The sequence below is a fragment of the Toxorhynchites rutilus genome, chromosome 2 (assembly GCF_029784135.1).
Source record: "Toxorhynchites rutilus septentrionalis strain SRP chromosome 2, ASM2978413v1, whole genome shotgun sequence".
NCBI classification, from domain to species: domain Eukaryota; kingdom Metazoa; phylum Arthropoda; class Insecta; order Diptera; family Culicidae; genus Toxorhynchites; species Toxorhynchites rutilus.
In genome coordinates, this window is record NC_073745.1 from 24,623,674 (window position 1) to 24,640,235 (window position 16,562).

A 16,562-nucleotide genomic window follows, 5' to 3' on the forward strand; every position below is an offset into this window, starting at 1 on the left:
TCTCACGTTTACGTAGTTCTCGAACCGCGGAAGTTCATTCACCTCTAGTATTTCAAATGACGATTTTCCAAGGCTTCTCAGTTAGAAGGTAGTGTGTCACTCAGTGGAAAAAATACCCCCGACTTGCATGTTTTGACAAAGTGGATTCCCCCAACCACATCGATTTTGAAGTCTGTGTTGGGGAAACCGTAAATCGGGCCAATAATAACTTGGCAGTTATGTCGTTTAGATAACGTTTGACATTTTACAGTTATTCAATTGTTCATCTCATGAAAAATAACATTTTTTTAATTTTGATAGACGCGTAGCAATATTTCCTTTCAATTGATGCAAACAGTCTGTTAAGTCTGTTCCGAGAATTTCCGATTCGATTGATATGCAAATCATGAGAATGCGTTCACAGTGAAAATAGTTATTAACGTTAACATTATTTCATAAAAACGTGACCTGTTTTCTGATTTGGCACCCTTCCTGAAAAACGCAGTTCTAGTTTTGCATTCCAGCACAATCCCAAATGAAATGAGAAAAGAAAACAGAAAGAGATGTCTGCACGCATACATACAAACCATTTTTAAGCTTTTAAAACAGCTCATTAATTGCGCATTTGACTCTCCAGCACACTAAATGGCATCATTTCTGCCAAAGATAACATGTTTTCTGCCAACGCTAGTTTGGGTGCAGATACGAAACAATGAACGCTTGTTCTTCCTTGTTTTGCGTCAGCCCTTGTCTTCGTTGGGCATTGTGGACGCGACCAAATTACTTACGCGCTGATGTCTCTGGCATTACAATCATTGCATCAAACTGACGCCATTGCATTATGGTTCTGAGCTGCACATTTGTGTGCATAATAATCCAGCTAGGTTATCGTCGGATCACCAAGATCTCATTGTTCAGGAATTTTGTGTGTGATTTGGTTTCACATGTCAGTTGCAAAACTCTCTCCATCAAGGATGACAGCTAAGCTAATCGAGACCGGAAATATTAATAGAAAGGACTTCTGTTGAGAAGAGCGCAAAGCGGATATAAGTTTGTGTGTGTGTAAAATAATATCCGAAGTTATTAACAAGCGACTTGAACAAAATAACAGCCTAGTTCTACGTCAACCAAATGATCGTGTCTTGGACATAATCTCCTATAAATTTTTTGCCAATTCAAATACCACCCTACAAATATCGGTAATAAGTATTTCATTAGAACTATTTTCAAGATCGAGCAGGTGTTGGATAAATTCCAGTTGCTGGTCCGGAGTAAATACGAGAATTTTGATTCCAGCTTAACTGAGCATTAGGGTGCAATGAATGTATGGGAAAAAATCGACCCTAAAATTTCAAAAAGTTACCCTATAAAAAATGTTTAACACCTCGAGAAAACACCCTATGCCAAATATCAGCTCAATCGGACCTAAAGGAGAGTGGCGCAAAGCGGTCAAAGTTTGAGTTATTTGAAAATCAAAAAAACACTCAAGGGGGGAATAAAGGAAATCGAGGTTTTAAAAAAACAAATTTTGATGCCAAATGACTTAAAATTGCATGAAACGTCGAGATCTAGTGTCATCTCCGAAAAAAAAATTTTTTTTTTCAAAAATCGACACTCTGGGACTTAGTTTTTTTCGGAACATGAGACGAAACGTATGGTTCTGAGTGCCAATAAAAATAATTATCTCGATTTTTTATGCGGAACTTGTTGCGAAATGTTGATTTGCACGATAATATACCCTATGCAAAATATTAGCTCATTCGAACTTCATTTATTAGTGTTGCAGACGTTAAAATTTTAGACAACCGAAAAATCACCGGAAATCAGGGTTTTCAAATTTTTTTTTTGATGCCAAATGTCTTAAAATTGAAATTTACAGTCATATCAAAAAAAAAAATTTTTTTGTTAATAATCAACTTTTCAAACGAAAAAACGCCAAAAAAATTTTTTTTTACAATTTTTTTTTCGAGACAACAGTAAATTTCGACGTAAATTTCGATTCGTTTTTCAATAAAACTCAAATTTTTACGTCTGTGACACTAATAAATGAAGTTCGAATGAGCTAATATTTTGCGAAGGGTATATTATCGTGCAAATCAACGTTTCGCAGCAAATTCCGAATGAAAAATCGAGAAAACTATTTTTATTGGCACTTAAAACCATACGTTTTGTTTCGTATTCCGAACAAAAACTCCCAGAGTGTCGATTTTTGACAAACAAATTTTTTCGAGATGACACTAGATCTCGACGTTTCATGCAATTTTAAGACATTTGGCATATTGGCATACAATTTCGAAAACCCGGATTTCCTTTACCTCCACCTTGAGTGATTTTTCGATTTTCAAAAAACTCAAACTTTGACCGCTTTGCGCCACTCTACCTTGAGTCCGATTGAGCTAATATTTGGCATAGGGTGTTTTTTCGAGGTGGTGAACATTTTTTATGAGGTAACAGTACTGGAAACGGTAAACGTCTTCTGACGTATTATTGTGGTGCCAAATCAGAAAACAGGACAGGTTGCTTACCAACCGATCCGGAAATTCTCCACGATTAGTTTGATATGCAATACATCACGATTCTCGAATCCGTAAATTGTTTAAATTGAAGGATTATCGAAAAAAAAAATTTCCATTTCACCAACCTATCAACGTACACCACGCTTAAAGCCTGCATATAAAGTTCAACCGTATATATTATCTTTTTCTAAGTATAATGAATAATCGCTGCATAGACAAGTGCAGAGCGATGAGTGATACATGAATAATTACGTCATCATTCGGTCGTCGCTAGCAGCGAGCGACCAATGGGAGAAGAACTCAAAAAAGAAAGATTTTTTGACGTAGGACTACGTCTTTCATTAAGAGTGCCAAATCAGAAAACAGGTCACGTTTCTATGAAATAAAGTTAACGTTAATAACTATTTTTGCTGCGAACGGATTTTAACGATTTGCATACCAATCGAATCGGAAATTTTCTAAGATTTGGATGATATGCTACGAGGTATGGCTATTAAATAACGAGCCTGGTTACGAAAAAGGGTTATATTTAAAAAAATACTCCCTTTGGCTCCTCACACACCTTTCCATACGTTTTTTCCATTGTTCGAAGCAGTGCTGGAACCCTTTTTTGTGATGGCGTTCAAAAACCGCGTCGCTTTTTTCTTCGCCTCTTCTGCGGACTGAGTCGGGTACCTTTCAACACGGATTGGATCTTGGTGAATAGAAAAAAAAGTCGCATGGGGCTAGATCTGGCAAGTACGGGGCATGTTCGAGCACTGGAATGCCCTTATCGGCTAAAAATTGCTTTATCGACAGCGCGTTATGGGCAGGTGCGTTGTTGTTCGTGTTTTTCGTAACACATGATTTCCGACGCACACTCAAACCACTGCTGCTCGCAAACTACTTAGTGACAAAAACGTGTTTTCGTACGTTTATAGCAGACACTTTAAGCTACCGAACGCACTATTCGTATTTGCCCCCACCACTCTAGGGCGCCAGGCGCGCAGTTAAGTGTTATTTAATAGCCATACCTTGTATACATTACATTCCCATGGTCAGTATATTTGTATTTTTGTGTGCTTTCCCGAACAGAGCTATCAATAACGGACAACTTATGCAGCCGCTAGAATAGAAACAACGAAGGGGGATAACGAAAAAAGAAAATATATGCGAAGTAAACTCCACCCTTGTATAGTGAGTACGCTGTCGCTAGCGTATAAGTATTGCATCTCCTCTGAGGAAAATTCTCAGAAGCTTTCTGTGCCCGAAACAACAAAGGTCGCATATTCTGCTCGTTTTGTGTTTTATGTTTCCCCTCTGTATGCATCTGCTAGACGCGTGTGACGCGGCGATGTACGGAAGATGCCTCTCGTTGAATACTCACTGATATAAAGAAACAAATTGTGATATATTAGGCTGTCAAAAAAGTCCTGCGGTATTTCCGCGAGGTGTCGTTGTAAGCGCGTAGTTCTAGTTGTATTCATTGTATTGAGGCATACTATAGCTTGTTGGAAAGGTATTTTTAATATAGTCCTTGACAGTGTTTTGTTTGGTTAAGTCGTTCGTGAGTTATGCGCCACGCTCCGGAAGGCCTGTCGTCGAAAATTGCGACAAAATCGCTGAATTAGCCGAGAAAGACCGGCATAGTAGCAGCCGTAGCATCGGCCAAAGGCTGGGGATAAGTCATCAAACCGTTATTAACCATTTGAAGAAGCTTGGATTCACAAAGAAGCTCGATGTATGGGTGCCACACACGTTGACGCAAAAAACATCTTTGACCGTATCGACGCATGTGAATCGCTGCTGAATCGCAACAAAATCGACCCGTTTCTGAAGCGGATGGTGACTGGCGATGAAAAGTGGGTCACTTACGACAACGTGAAGCGCAAACGGTCGTGGTCGAAGCCCGCTGAAGCGGCTCAGACGGTGGCCAAGCCCTCATTAACGGCCAGGAAGGTTCTGCTGTGTGTTTGGTGGGATTGTCAAGGAATAATCTATTATGAGCTGCTTCCCTATGGCCAAACGCTCAATTCGGACCTGTACTGCCTACAACTGGACCGCTTGAAGGTAGCACTCATGAAGAAGAGGCCATCTTTGATAAACAGAGGCCGCATTGTCTTCCATCAGGACAACGCCAGGCCACACACTTCTTTGGTGACGCGCCAGAAGCTCCGGGAGCTCGGATGGGAGGTTCTTTTGCATCCGCCGTATAGTCCGGACCTTGCACCAAGTGACTACCACCTGTTTTTGTCCATGGCGAACGAGCTAGGTAGTCAGAAGTTAGCCACAAAAGAGGCCTGTGAAAATTGGCTATCCGAGTTTTTTGCCAATAAGGAAGCGTCGTTGGGAACAAGTCATCGAACAAAACGGCGCATATTTGACTTAAAACAGATGATTGTAACTAATTTTATGAACAAATGAAAATTAAAAAAAAAACCGCAGGAATTTTTTGACAACCTAATATAACCAATTAGTGTATTGTTCTCGCAAAAGTAAGGAAGAATTATTGCTTCTCGAAATGATTCTACAAAACCACGCAAGCCATTAAACCCTTTCAGGATCCCCGGTTTTTTTTTTTACTAAAGAGTTATTTATGAAATTTCGACGTATTCGCAAATAATAAACGAAATGATAAACCAACAAATTTCAAAAAATAAATATCGCGTTGCCCTAAGTCCTAAGCGGTCGTGTCTCGGATTGAACCTCGATTTTTTTCTCACTTAATCGGTTTACTAGTAACACTTTTCGGTCTACATGAGTGCAAATTGTGCCACACGTCACAATGCTGTCGGTAGTTATAATGCTTGACACACGAAAGTCAAGTTTGTTTGCGACGTACAAACACGAATAAAATTTAGTTTTGCTAGTGCAGCACACTATCAATGAACAATGGTCCAGGAGATGCATTTAAGTGGAAATTAGCATTTAGAGCTTGACCGTTATTCTCTAGACAAGAACTGTTTCAGACAAAGTTGTTACTCATGATAGAGCGCTCGTTCCTATGTTGTCAGAAATAGGGTGACCAAAATTGTCGATGAAATAAAAAATCTAACTTTCTTATCTTTATAGATAGAGGTAAACATAGTTCGACAATGTTGTAGTATCTATTGAAATAACCGATATAGCGCCTTTTTTCTATGTTACGTTAGGGTCACCATGAAAAAAAATTGTTTTTCCGATTCGTTATAACTTTTATATTTTGAATTTTACATGTAAACTGTCTTCGAAAGACTTTTAGAGCATACTTATACAAACATTTTTCGATGCAGAACTTGTCAATATCTCAACTTTACTCAAAGTTATTGATATTTCTTCCCACAAAACACGCTCTTTTCGTTTGTTTGTCATTCTTTCTGGGGCAAACATAAAAAAAATATTGATGACGGAATTTGAAAGAACAGATTTCACTCTATGTAATATGTGATTTTCAAAACTATGTTATTTTTTTGTGTTTGAGTAAATTAAAATTGAAATCATGAGTTTTTAGATGAAAACCCATCAGTAACTTTGAGCAGGATTAAGATATTGACATGTTCTGCATCGAAAAATATTGATATTGATAAGCTCTAAAAGTCGTACGAAGACCATTTTGATGTAGAATTTTAAATATAAAAGTTAGAGTACAAAAACCTGTTTTTTTATAGTTACCCTAATGCAACTCAGATTGAATGCCCGAAAATTCTGTTTAAATTCGTTGAAAATGCAACAAGTTGAAAGATTTTTCACCGTAAACGTACTATTTAGGATCTACTGTGTACGGCCATGTAGTTTTTTCAATAAAATAAATGGTGTATTTGATGAAGAATTCATTTTTTTATTTTTCCTTTGAAACTCTATACAGGCAAACCTTTTTTTTTGTGCGGGGGATAGAGACCGCACGAAAAAAGTCGCATTAAAAAAATCGTGCGAAACTTCACCAGCAGCTTTGAAAAATCGTGTTCGGTACACATTTTGAAAAAACTTTTTTTTGTGCGGTAGATAGGGACCGCATAGAAAAAGAAAATAACTCCTTTTGTTTCCCTGCTTTGCGATGGGACACTTTGCTTATTCGTTTGCGCGTGGCTGTTTTGTACTTTTAGTTGCATGTCGAAACGTGTTGCTGTTAGAAATCATATCATGCAAAAAAACGTAGAACATTTGATGAAAGGAGGGGAATGATTTCAGAAGTGGATAATTGAGACTTTTCATACACCGCACAAAAAAACTCGCACAAAAAAAAACCGCACCTAAAAAATCGCACAAGTACAGGGTTTACTGGTTATCACTGCACTAGAAATATTGTTTTTAATTTTTGCATAACTAAAGGCGCAATAAAGTGAAGTGTTTTGGGGTTAACGGGCAGTGGTAACTATATTGCCATCAATTTTTCCAACTGTTTCAATAGTTTTTTTTTTTCAAATCTAAATATGTGTTAGTCCTCATGTCAGGAGTATGTTCTCTGAAGTTGGAGTCGATTCGTTGCCTAGTTTCGACGGCCCGTTAAAGGGTTTATGTAATAATTCGGAATCAATAGAGGGGCTCAAAATGAAAGGGGTGTAAGTGACCCCGAAAAATCCGAAAAGTCATTTGTTTCCACTTTTTCTTGAAAAAAAAATCTGAAATACTGGGCCGATTCAGATGATCAACATATTAAATTAAAGCCATTTGGCTAAATATTATACTCGCAAAAAAATGGATTTTGTTTTCGTAATTATTGTTTGCATTTATTTTCTTTATTGTTTACATGGCTATAGATTAGACGGCGATATATTTTTACGTGAATGCTGAGCTCTTTTTCATATAACATATCAGAGAATCAGAGATGTGGTTTGGTTCAAAATGGTCCAAAAAATCATTTTTTCGCTTTTTTTTTCTAAGAATGGCTTTTTAAAAAAATCATAACTTTTGAACTAGTGGGCCGATCCAGATAATCAATATATCAAATTGAATCCAAAGAGCTACTTTTCTTTGAAAAAAAAAACAATAAACGAAATATCAACATTTTCTCAATACAAATTAGAAAACAAATCAATTTATAAAACTAAAAATCTGAATTCATAACTTTTAAATTCAAGATCGAAACTCGTATATATTCCGTCTAAAACATAGCATTCACCGATTCAAAATCGTTACTCGTCGCCGAAATCCGTAACTCCGTAAACTTGCAGTTATCATGCATTATTGCTTGTCTCAAATGCTGATCATTTAAAACCATTCGACAGACGTGTTGCTCTTTTTTAGCAATCAAACAGTAGCATCAACTTCGCAAAAGAGATCTTCTAAATAACTTTAGCACAGGATTTCTGAATGGTAATTCTTGCTTCTGATACAGGATTATGTATGTAATTCTGATTCATTTGAGAATGTCACGTCTTTCTTACTTTGAAAAAGACAGTACGCAATGCTGCAGAAACAAAACGCTGCATTAGAAGAATTTTGGATAGGACAAACGTGATTGGGATTTTAAAAACGCTTATCAAAAATGAAGCACAAAATACTTTTTTAAAATATAACTTGGGTATTTTTAAATAAAAAGTTCATTGGAATTTATGTGACGTTCCGGTAAAGACGGCATGTTGGTAGATATAATTCGAGAAAACGTTTAAATGTAATTGAATGTTATTGAATCTAAAAAAAAACTATAGGAAAAGCAGATATGCTTCTTTCTTTTTATTTGCAGCTTCGTCATCTCCGAGAATGAAACAGCAAAAATTAAGCATAAAATAAATCACAAAGATTTTTTTATCGATTAATTATTTCTATTCGGTTGCAAAAATCAATATATAGATTTTCGGAATATTTTTTTCATTAAATATTGCATTCAAGTTAAATGAATTCGGATAAAAGTTCTTTAAGTAGACTAGATAGATGAAAATTGAGTAAATACACATCAATTCAGGATAATTTTATTCCGATTGTTCATTATTATAGTTGTTTTATAATTAACAATTAACGCGCAAAATAATTTAGCTGCAAAGAATGACTTGCTCATTGAACCTGGTACAGTTCATTCTGAATCGCACCAGAATATTCCGAAACGTAAGAAACGAAATTTTCGAAATAATGGTGATGATAATGTACATCAAAATAAAATAAGTTTTGCGGATGCTGTTAAAAGTGCGAACACTTCTAACAACAATAAGATAATGGGTTATAGTAATAGTACTAGTATCATGCAAAGTAATCGTAAGACTCATCCGGTTATTGTAATCAAGCCTAAAGAGTCCAAACAAGCTTGCGAGGATACTCGGAAGCATTTGAAGACAAAATTAGATCCAAGAACACACAAAATTAGTAATTTCAGAAATGAAAGAAATGGCTCCATCATTGTTGGGTGTGCAACTGGAGCTAATATAGACAATGTGAAAGATGACATCGAAAGCAATTTGGGTGAGAAGTATAGTGCTGTTGTTCCCATATCGGTGCCCAGATTAAAAATCGTGGGCATGAGCGATCAGCATTCCTCCGATGTTTTCATTGATTACCTTCGAAGTCAGAATGAAGGCATCGAAATAAAAGATGTAAAGGTTTTAAATGTGTACGAAAATCCACGCTTCACCTACAATAAGTTTACTGCTGTTATTGAAGTAGATGTTGACACATATAACTGTTTATTGAACGCGAAAAAAGTAAATGTGGGGTTCGATCGGTGCTCCGTAGTTCCTGCGATTAATGTATTAAGATGCTTCAAATGTGGAGAATTTGGACACAAGAGCACGGATTGCAAACAAAATATTGAAACGTGCTCAAGGTGTAGTCAGAAACACAAGACATCTGAATGCAAGTCAACTGTTGTTGAAAATGAATAAAGAACGGAAATTGAACTTGGACGTCAATCATGCCGCATTTAGCTCTGAATGTTTAGTATATCAGAGACTTTTTGATTTGAAAAAAAGCAGCTTGCATTTCAATAAATAGCAACCAGGTTCCAGAAGAATTGTGAACCAATATTATATTTTGTATTTGAATATTGCGGGACTGTCAACAAACTACGTAGCGTTACGTCAGATTGTTGAGGAAAAGCGTCCATTTCTAGTCCTTTTGTCTGAAACACACATTGTTGAAATAGAATCATTTGATCAGTATAGTATTCCGGGATATAATGTTGCTGCGTGTTTATCACATTCTAGGCACACTGGCGGTGTTGCTATTTATGTCAGAGAATCAGTTCAATTCAATCTTCGCCTCAACGAAGTGTTTGATGGTAACTGGTTCTTGGGCATTACAGTTGAACATGGCATGAAGATGGGTAATTTTGGTGTTTTGTATCATAGTCCCAGCTCAAGCGACTTGCGTTTTGTTGAAATTTTAGAAAACTGGCTTGAAATGTTCCTTGACTATAGCAAATTGAATATATTAGCTGGTGATTTCAATATTAATTGGCGTGATGACTACAATTCGAACCATTTGAAGCGTGTATCCGATTTCTTCAATTTGAAACAAACAGTAAAGTGCTGGAGGAAATATTCGAAGCATGCTGTTTCGAATCTCGTAGTGAGAAGCCTGGATTTTCCATTCGAGGTCGGTAATTTAGATGAATCATCAGCTGTTCTAACTGATACCTTGAAAGAGTGTACAAATCGGCTTGTTACGCAAAAATTTGTTCCTATGAAAAGCTCGAACAGCTGGTACAATTTGGATCTTTTACGCCTTAAACGTGAGAGAGACAGATGGTACAAGAAATTTTGTAGAACAAATGATGGAAATCATTGGAATATGTACACAAACGCGCGCAATATATATTCACAGTCGATTAAGAAAACTCGTTGTGAATATATTCAGAGGAAGATTGATCTGCATCAAAGCAACAGCAAGGAGTTATGGAAAATTTTGAAATCTTTATTAAAACCTAGTAATAGCAAACCGCGGTCCATAACTTTTAATGGCACACTTGAACAGTCTGAACAGGCTATAGCATCTAAGTTTAACGATTATTTTGTCAATAGTGTTTCATTGATCAATCAGTCCATTGAATTGGTTGATGAACCTGATGAAATAAAACAGCCGGTTAACAGTAGTTGTAGATTTGAAAGTTTTCACCCAATTACATTAAATGAACTTAGAACTATTTGCTTTTCTTTAGGAAAAACGGCTGGAGAGGATAATGTCAATGCTAGAGTTATTCAAGATTGCTTTCATGTCATCGATCACATCTTGCTGGACCTTATTAATAAATCTTTGCTAACTGGGCATATGCCTAAGGTGTGGAAGGAATCTTTAATAGTTCCAATTCAAAAGGTTGCTGGAACGATTGAAGCCGAAGAGTTTCGTCCCATCAATATGTTGCACACGCTAGAGAAAATATTAGAAGTAGTCGTTAAAGGCCAGCTGCTGGAATATTTAAATTGCAATGCTTTGCTAATACCAGAACAATCGGGATATCGGGAAGGTCATTCCTGTGAAACCGCATTGAACTTGGTATTAGCAAAATGGAAAGAGAAACTAGAGTGCAAAGAGAATATCATTGCTGTTTTTCTGGATCTAAAACGCGCTTTCGAAACAATAGGCCCTTGTTGTTGAACACGATTAAGCGCTTTGGATTTACGAGTACTGCATATAAATGGTTCGAAAGCTATTTAAATGACAGAACTCAACGGACTATTTTTAATGATACAATTTCGAATCCCCTAGGGAATAATCTTGGAGTACCTCAGGGAAGTGTATTAGGGCCCCTTTTATTTATTATGTATATCAATGACATGCGAAGAGTTTTACGATTTTGTGATATCAATCTTTTTGCAGATGATACTGTGTTATTCATTGCAGCTAATGATTTAGATCAGGTCGTTTTACATTTGAATGGAGATTTACATTCTTTAAGTAGATGGTTGAAGTATAAGCAATTGAAATTGAACATAAGTAAAACTAAATATATGGTAATCTCGCGAAATCGTTTAAATGAAAACGTCTCCATCGTTATTGATAATGAGACTATTGATCGAGTTCGGGACATTAAATATCTTGGCGTGATTATTGATGACAAACTCAAGTTCAACACTCACATTGACAATGTCATCAAGAAAATTGCCAAGAAGTATGGAATCTTATGTCGATTGAAAAACGATTTAACTATTTGCAGCAAAATACAGCTATACAAATCAATCATCTCTCCTCATTTAGACTTTTGCTCTTCCATTTTATTTTTAGCCAATGACACACAAATATCGAGATTACAGCGCTTGCAAAACAAAATAATGCGGTTGATACTAAAATGTAACAGATTCACTTCCTCATCTTTAATGTTGGACGCTCTGCAATGGTTATCCGTGAAGCAAAGAATTGTTTATTTAACTATGGTGTTCATTTTTAAAGTAATTAACGGTTTGCTGCCTCGATATTTGTGTGATCGAGTTGAAAGAGCAAGTGACCTTCATAGTTATAACACTAGAAACGCGAATGAGATAAGAACACCTAATTTCTTGTCATGTGCTTCACAAAATTCGTTGTACTTCAAAGGAATAAATGTGTTCAACTCGATGCCAAGACATATTAAATGCGCAACAACACTTACAGAATTTAAGAGGCACTGTATTTCACATGTAAAAGCTGTGTTCTCTTAACAGCTGAACGAGTTTTTGTTTATTTTTATGACGAAGATCTTTACTGACGAAGTTTTATACGAACGGATAATTTAATGTGGACAATTTTTTTGCAGTTTGTTTTCAATATTTTCAATGAATCTGACGAAGTTTTTTTTGAACGGATTATATTATGTAGATTATTTTTTTTTTTAAATTTGTATTGATCTCTATTATGTCTATCATGATCTTGGTGATGATGGACTATTTTTATTTTTATTTTGTCGTTCTTATAGTTGTATTAGTTTAAAAAAAATTAAAGTAGTCTACAAAAGTTTGAGCGTCACGCGCGAGACACAGATATAAAGGATATTAAATTGAAAGTTTTTTTGAGTGCCGGTCTAGGAATTTTTCGTAAAGGAAATTTTCTCGATTTCTCTGAATGAGGGCATTCACAGTCAATCTAAAACAAGGCTGGCGGTTGGACTTGTGCTCTGGTGGACCACTTGGCTGCAAGGGCCTCGTCGGGACCGTATCGGCTCTGTGGCGGACATGACTGAGTATTGGCTTTTTTGGACATTGCAATTTTTTGAACTTATATCTGTAAATAAAATCAGTTCGTTTTTCATGTTTGCTAAACTGATTTCAATGTTGAAAAAAAATAAATTATCTTTTAGATAACTCGTCTTGCTCAAACCTCTGTAGGGGAAGGAGGCGGGACCATCATCATCATCATTATTTATAATTGAACTTTGATTTCTATACACAGGTTCACATGTTCCCAAATAAACATCGATTCAGCGCGTAATTCGCAAACGGTTGCAAATTGATACACTAAGCAATGTATTTTCCAGTTCCCATTCTAGAGTTCATTCGTTTGTTGAAAAGATAGCATTGATTTTACTTTCGCCAAGCAACAGTTCTCAATAGTACGATTTACTGAGGCTTTCATAATATGCTTCCTGTTTCGCTGTATTCAGTAATACAAAATCATTGTGACATTCTTCAAAACCATTTACCCGATTTTTTTCTACAAGAGCCTATCATTTCACCTAGAACGCAAAAAGCAATCGAAAAACATGGCCGCATGCCAAGTTCCTAATGAAGGAAATTATTCGTAACGGCAATTGAACCGTGTCGCCACTTCAAATACAAAAAAGATATTGAATTTGACATTTATTACATTTGCCCCACTGAGCCAAACAAATGAAACCTCTTGAAAGGCAGCCAGTATTTCCCCCTCGAATAACACATTAATCTATGGACATTCTTTAAATTCCAGAGAGGCCAGATAATCTGAAACCAAATAAAAAGTTCACACGAAAAAAAAAAGAAATACTTACGAACCTGCAAACGTTGCGGCGCCTCTCTTCGCTATTCGGCCCGTTGCTTTGCGCCCCCACCGGCTCAGGTATGTTCTTATGCCACGTTCCGGAAGAAATGAAATCAGCTGGCACGTACCAATCGTAATTTCACCAGGTTTTCAGGGCACAAAAAATACAAATCTTCTCCTGCTTCCGCACTGTCGCACCCGCTACTTTTGGGGGCAAATTTTCACGACCCGTAACGTTACAGCGGTACACACGTAAACCTAACACACGACCCGGTGACACACTACGGTGGCTCTTCTCCGTCTATTTCACTTGAACCTTGCACTTTCGCTTCGTTCTCAGCCGAGAGTTTCGGTTTGTGTGGGTGTGGGTGTGTATGTTTCCGCCGGATCAGGAAAGAGCGATTGCAATCGAGGCGAATTTTATTTCGTATGAATTTTAATTTTTACCTTAACTGTGTTGACGTGTCTGCTGGTGTAGGCAAACGAGGGAAAAAAAACGCAAGACCAGAACCACTTCACTCACAGCATCTCGCACCTTGCTGTTCGCGCTGTCGATCTTCAAAGAACCTTCCGCCAACGCATACCCTCGGGCCAGACCAGACAAGAAATTTGCAACCGCTGGAAGGATGTTTTCCGTTCTTTCTCTCTCCCCGCTTTGCCCCCAAAAACACACCTTAGCGCAATCCCTCCCGCAACTCACGGATACACACAATTCCAGGTAACACCGTGTCCGGAATAATTTAATTTTCACGATTCCAGCCGCGTGTTGCTGAAGAAGGATTTCGTTCGTTTTTTCCCCTTCTCGTTTACCGTTTTACTCCCCAGCTCGCTTATCTCGAATTTCTTATTTATATTTTATTTATATTTTTATGTTTACTTCCCTTCGCGCTTTCGGTTAACCGATGAGGGAAAATTTTCACACTTTCAGCTTTTGTTGTGTTTTCACGTTTGCCGAACGTGTCCAAAGAATGGGACCTTGAACCGGAAGATAGAATTAATCACGTTTTCCGGATGATTTAATTCACTCGACTGCGGGCAAACGCCTCCGGGGGTCGACAACTCACCGCGCGTAGAACCGCTTTGCATCGCCTAGCTTTTCCAAATGTACGTTTATCAAGTCTCTCTCTCTCTCTACCTTCGCTAAATTCAAAGAAGGAATTACCCCAGCTTACCGCTGTTTTCAAACATTGAGATATACGAATCGCAAACAAAGGAGGATTCCGTTCAGTCCTATCTGTTCCCAAAATTTAGTCCCTCAAATCTGGTCGTAAAACTCGCCGGTGCATTCAGGCGGAAAGATGTTTATTTCGTTTTCCAATATTCTACGAAATATGTCGACACCTGGTCAAAACAGAATCAAAGCAGAACCGTCCCCAAACATTCCGTTCGTGTAGCTATATTCACATATCATCGACTCGACTGGCTCGACCCGACCCGGCCTTAGCCGCCCGGTTTTCTTTCCAAAAGCGAAAGTCCCCAGCGATGGGGCGCCAAAGTGACACAAGCGCGCGCTGCGATCTCGCCACAGTCAAACAGAGACCCCTGGCACGTCCAGACGGAACCGAATCTGCAGGGAAACTGTGCGATTCCGTCCGCGAGATAGTGCAGATGACGTCGCCAGCGGACGGAGCCAGATTTTGCGATTCTGCACGGCACGGCGGTGCCGAATCAGGCAGTTCCGGCTGCAGCGCGGAGACCCTCAGCGAGGTCCGCGAGGCGTGCTGCTCACCGGCTGCAGCGCTCTCCATCCGAAACCGGGAGAGCGAAAGCGGAGGTTATGCGTTAGAGAGAAGGAAATTCTGAACGAGAGCCCGGTTTCTTTGATTCTCCGGCATTCTCACGTGGGGGTTTATGCCTACCACCGAGGAATTGTTGCCAGCAAAATGGTGATTTGTGGTTGGTGGATGTAGGGATGGTCAATGCATTGAAGGAATGAAGAGAGAAGCACACACCATGGACACTAGAGTGCCAATGAAAAATGTGACAGACATTTTTTCGAGATAACAGTAAATCTCGACTAGGGATTGTTAACCGGTTTTACCGGTAATACCGGATCATTTTTCATTACCGAATTACCGGTAATTTCAGAATCAATAACCGGTGATTTCGGTAATTTTCGTTTTTACCGCTTAAATAATATTTGCCTTTATGCCGCTTTGAATTATTACTCGAGAATCAGAATAAGATCGAAAAAACCCAACTGACAGTATTGCGCCAATACTCTGAATTCTTTTTTTTATCCAAAATATATATTTTTTATTAAGGCTCATATGGCGTCAACCTGACGGGGCCGGGAGTTCAATATTTCGACAATGTTTACCTTATAACTATGATAGTAATATGTAACCAATTACTCGCGGTTGGCTCGAGGTTAGTATTACAAGTGTTTTCGTAATTGTGATGTTGCTGTCTCTAATGCTCTGTACCTGTGCCCGACACGGGATAATTCCTATTGGGATGCAGCTGACCATTAATCAGCAACGCCCCCCTAGTCTGTAACCAATATCTAGCGTGGTGCATCTTTCTCGACTCGAGGAATCCAGGATGGAATGGTCACTAGCCGGCGCAATCATCAGCTCGTGTAGAGTTGTCATATGCGGTACAACCTTTGGCTCTTGTTGAATGATCAGTGGACTGCACAACCTTTGGCCCGTGTGTCTGTAAAGAGTGTGTGTATGTATTGCCGCGACTATTAAAAGTTTATCGATCGGATAGGAGGGATATGAAACGGGGACACAACGAAGGAAACATCATTAAACGTTGACATCGGCGTTTCTGAGGAACAGGTATAGATGAAGCAGAAGATCAGGATCCCGGCTACCTAAGATATCCCGGACGGGGATATCCGATTGTCTGCCTTGTGCTCTCAGTGCTCTAGAGAGCTGAGAGCGAGCAGCATGGAACCGGATACACGACCAGACAACATGCTCGATGTCGTGGTAGCCATCGCCACAATCACAAAGATTGTTTGCTGCGAGCCCAATGCGATAGAGATGCGCGTTTAGGTTGTAGTGATTGGACATAAGCCGAGATATCACGCGAATGAAATCACGACCGACATTCAATCCCTTAAACCAAGCTTTCGTCGAAACCTTAGGGATAATCGTGTGTAACCAGCGTCCGAACTCATCTTCACTCCACATGCGCTGCCAACTAACGAGTGTGTCCTGGTGAGGAATGTGATAAAATTCGTTATAAGCAATTTGCCTTTCAAAAAGTGTGCCTTCTGAAGCGCCCACCTTAGCTAGCGAGTCC

The 16,562-nt window shown here is 38.4% G+C and overlaps 1 protein-coding gene across 2 annotated transcripts in view; it reads right to left on the reverse strand.

Moving 5' to 3' along the window:
• Nucleotides 1–14,868, reverse strand: part of LOC129764786 (uncharacterized) — a 1,146,248-nt gene extending 1,131,380 nt beyond the window's left edge. For both annotated transcript variants that reach the window (XM_055764269.1, XM_055764265.1), the window contains exon 1: nt 13,322–14,868. The gene's annotated coding sequence lies outside the window, so the exon portion shown is untranslated. The remainder of the gene's footprint in view (nt 1–13,321) is intronic.
• Nucleotides 14,869–16,562: the final 1,694 nt, after the last annotated feature.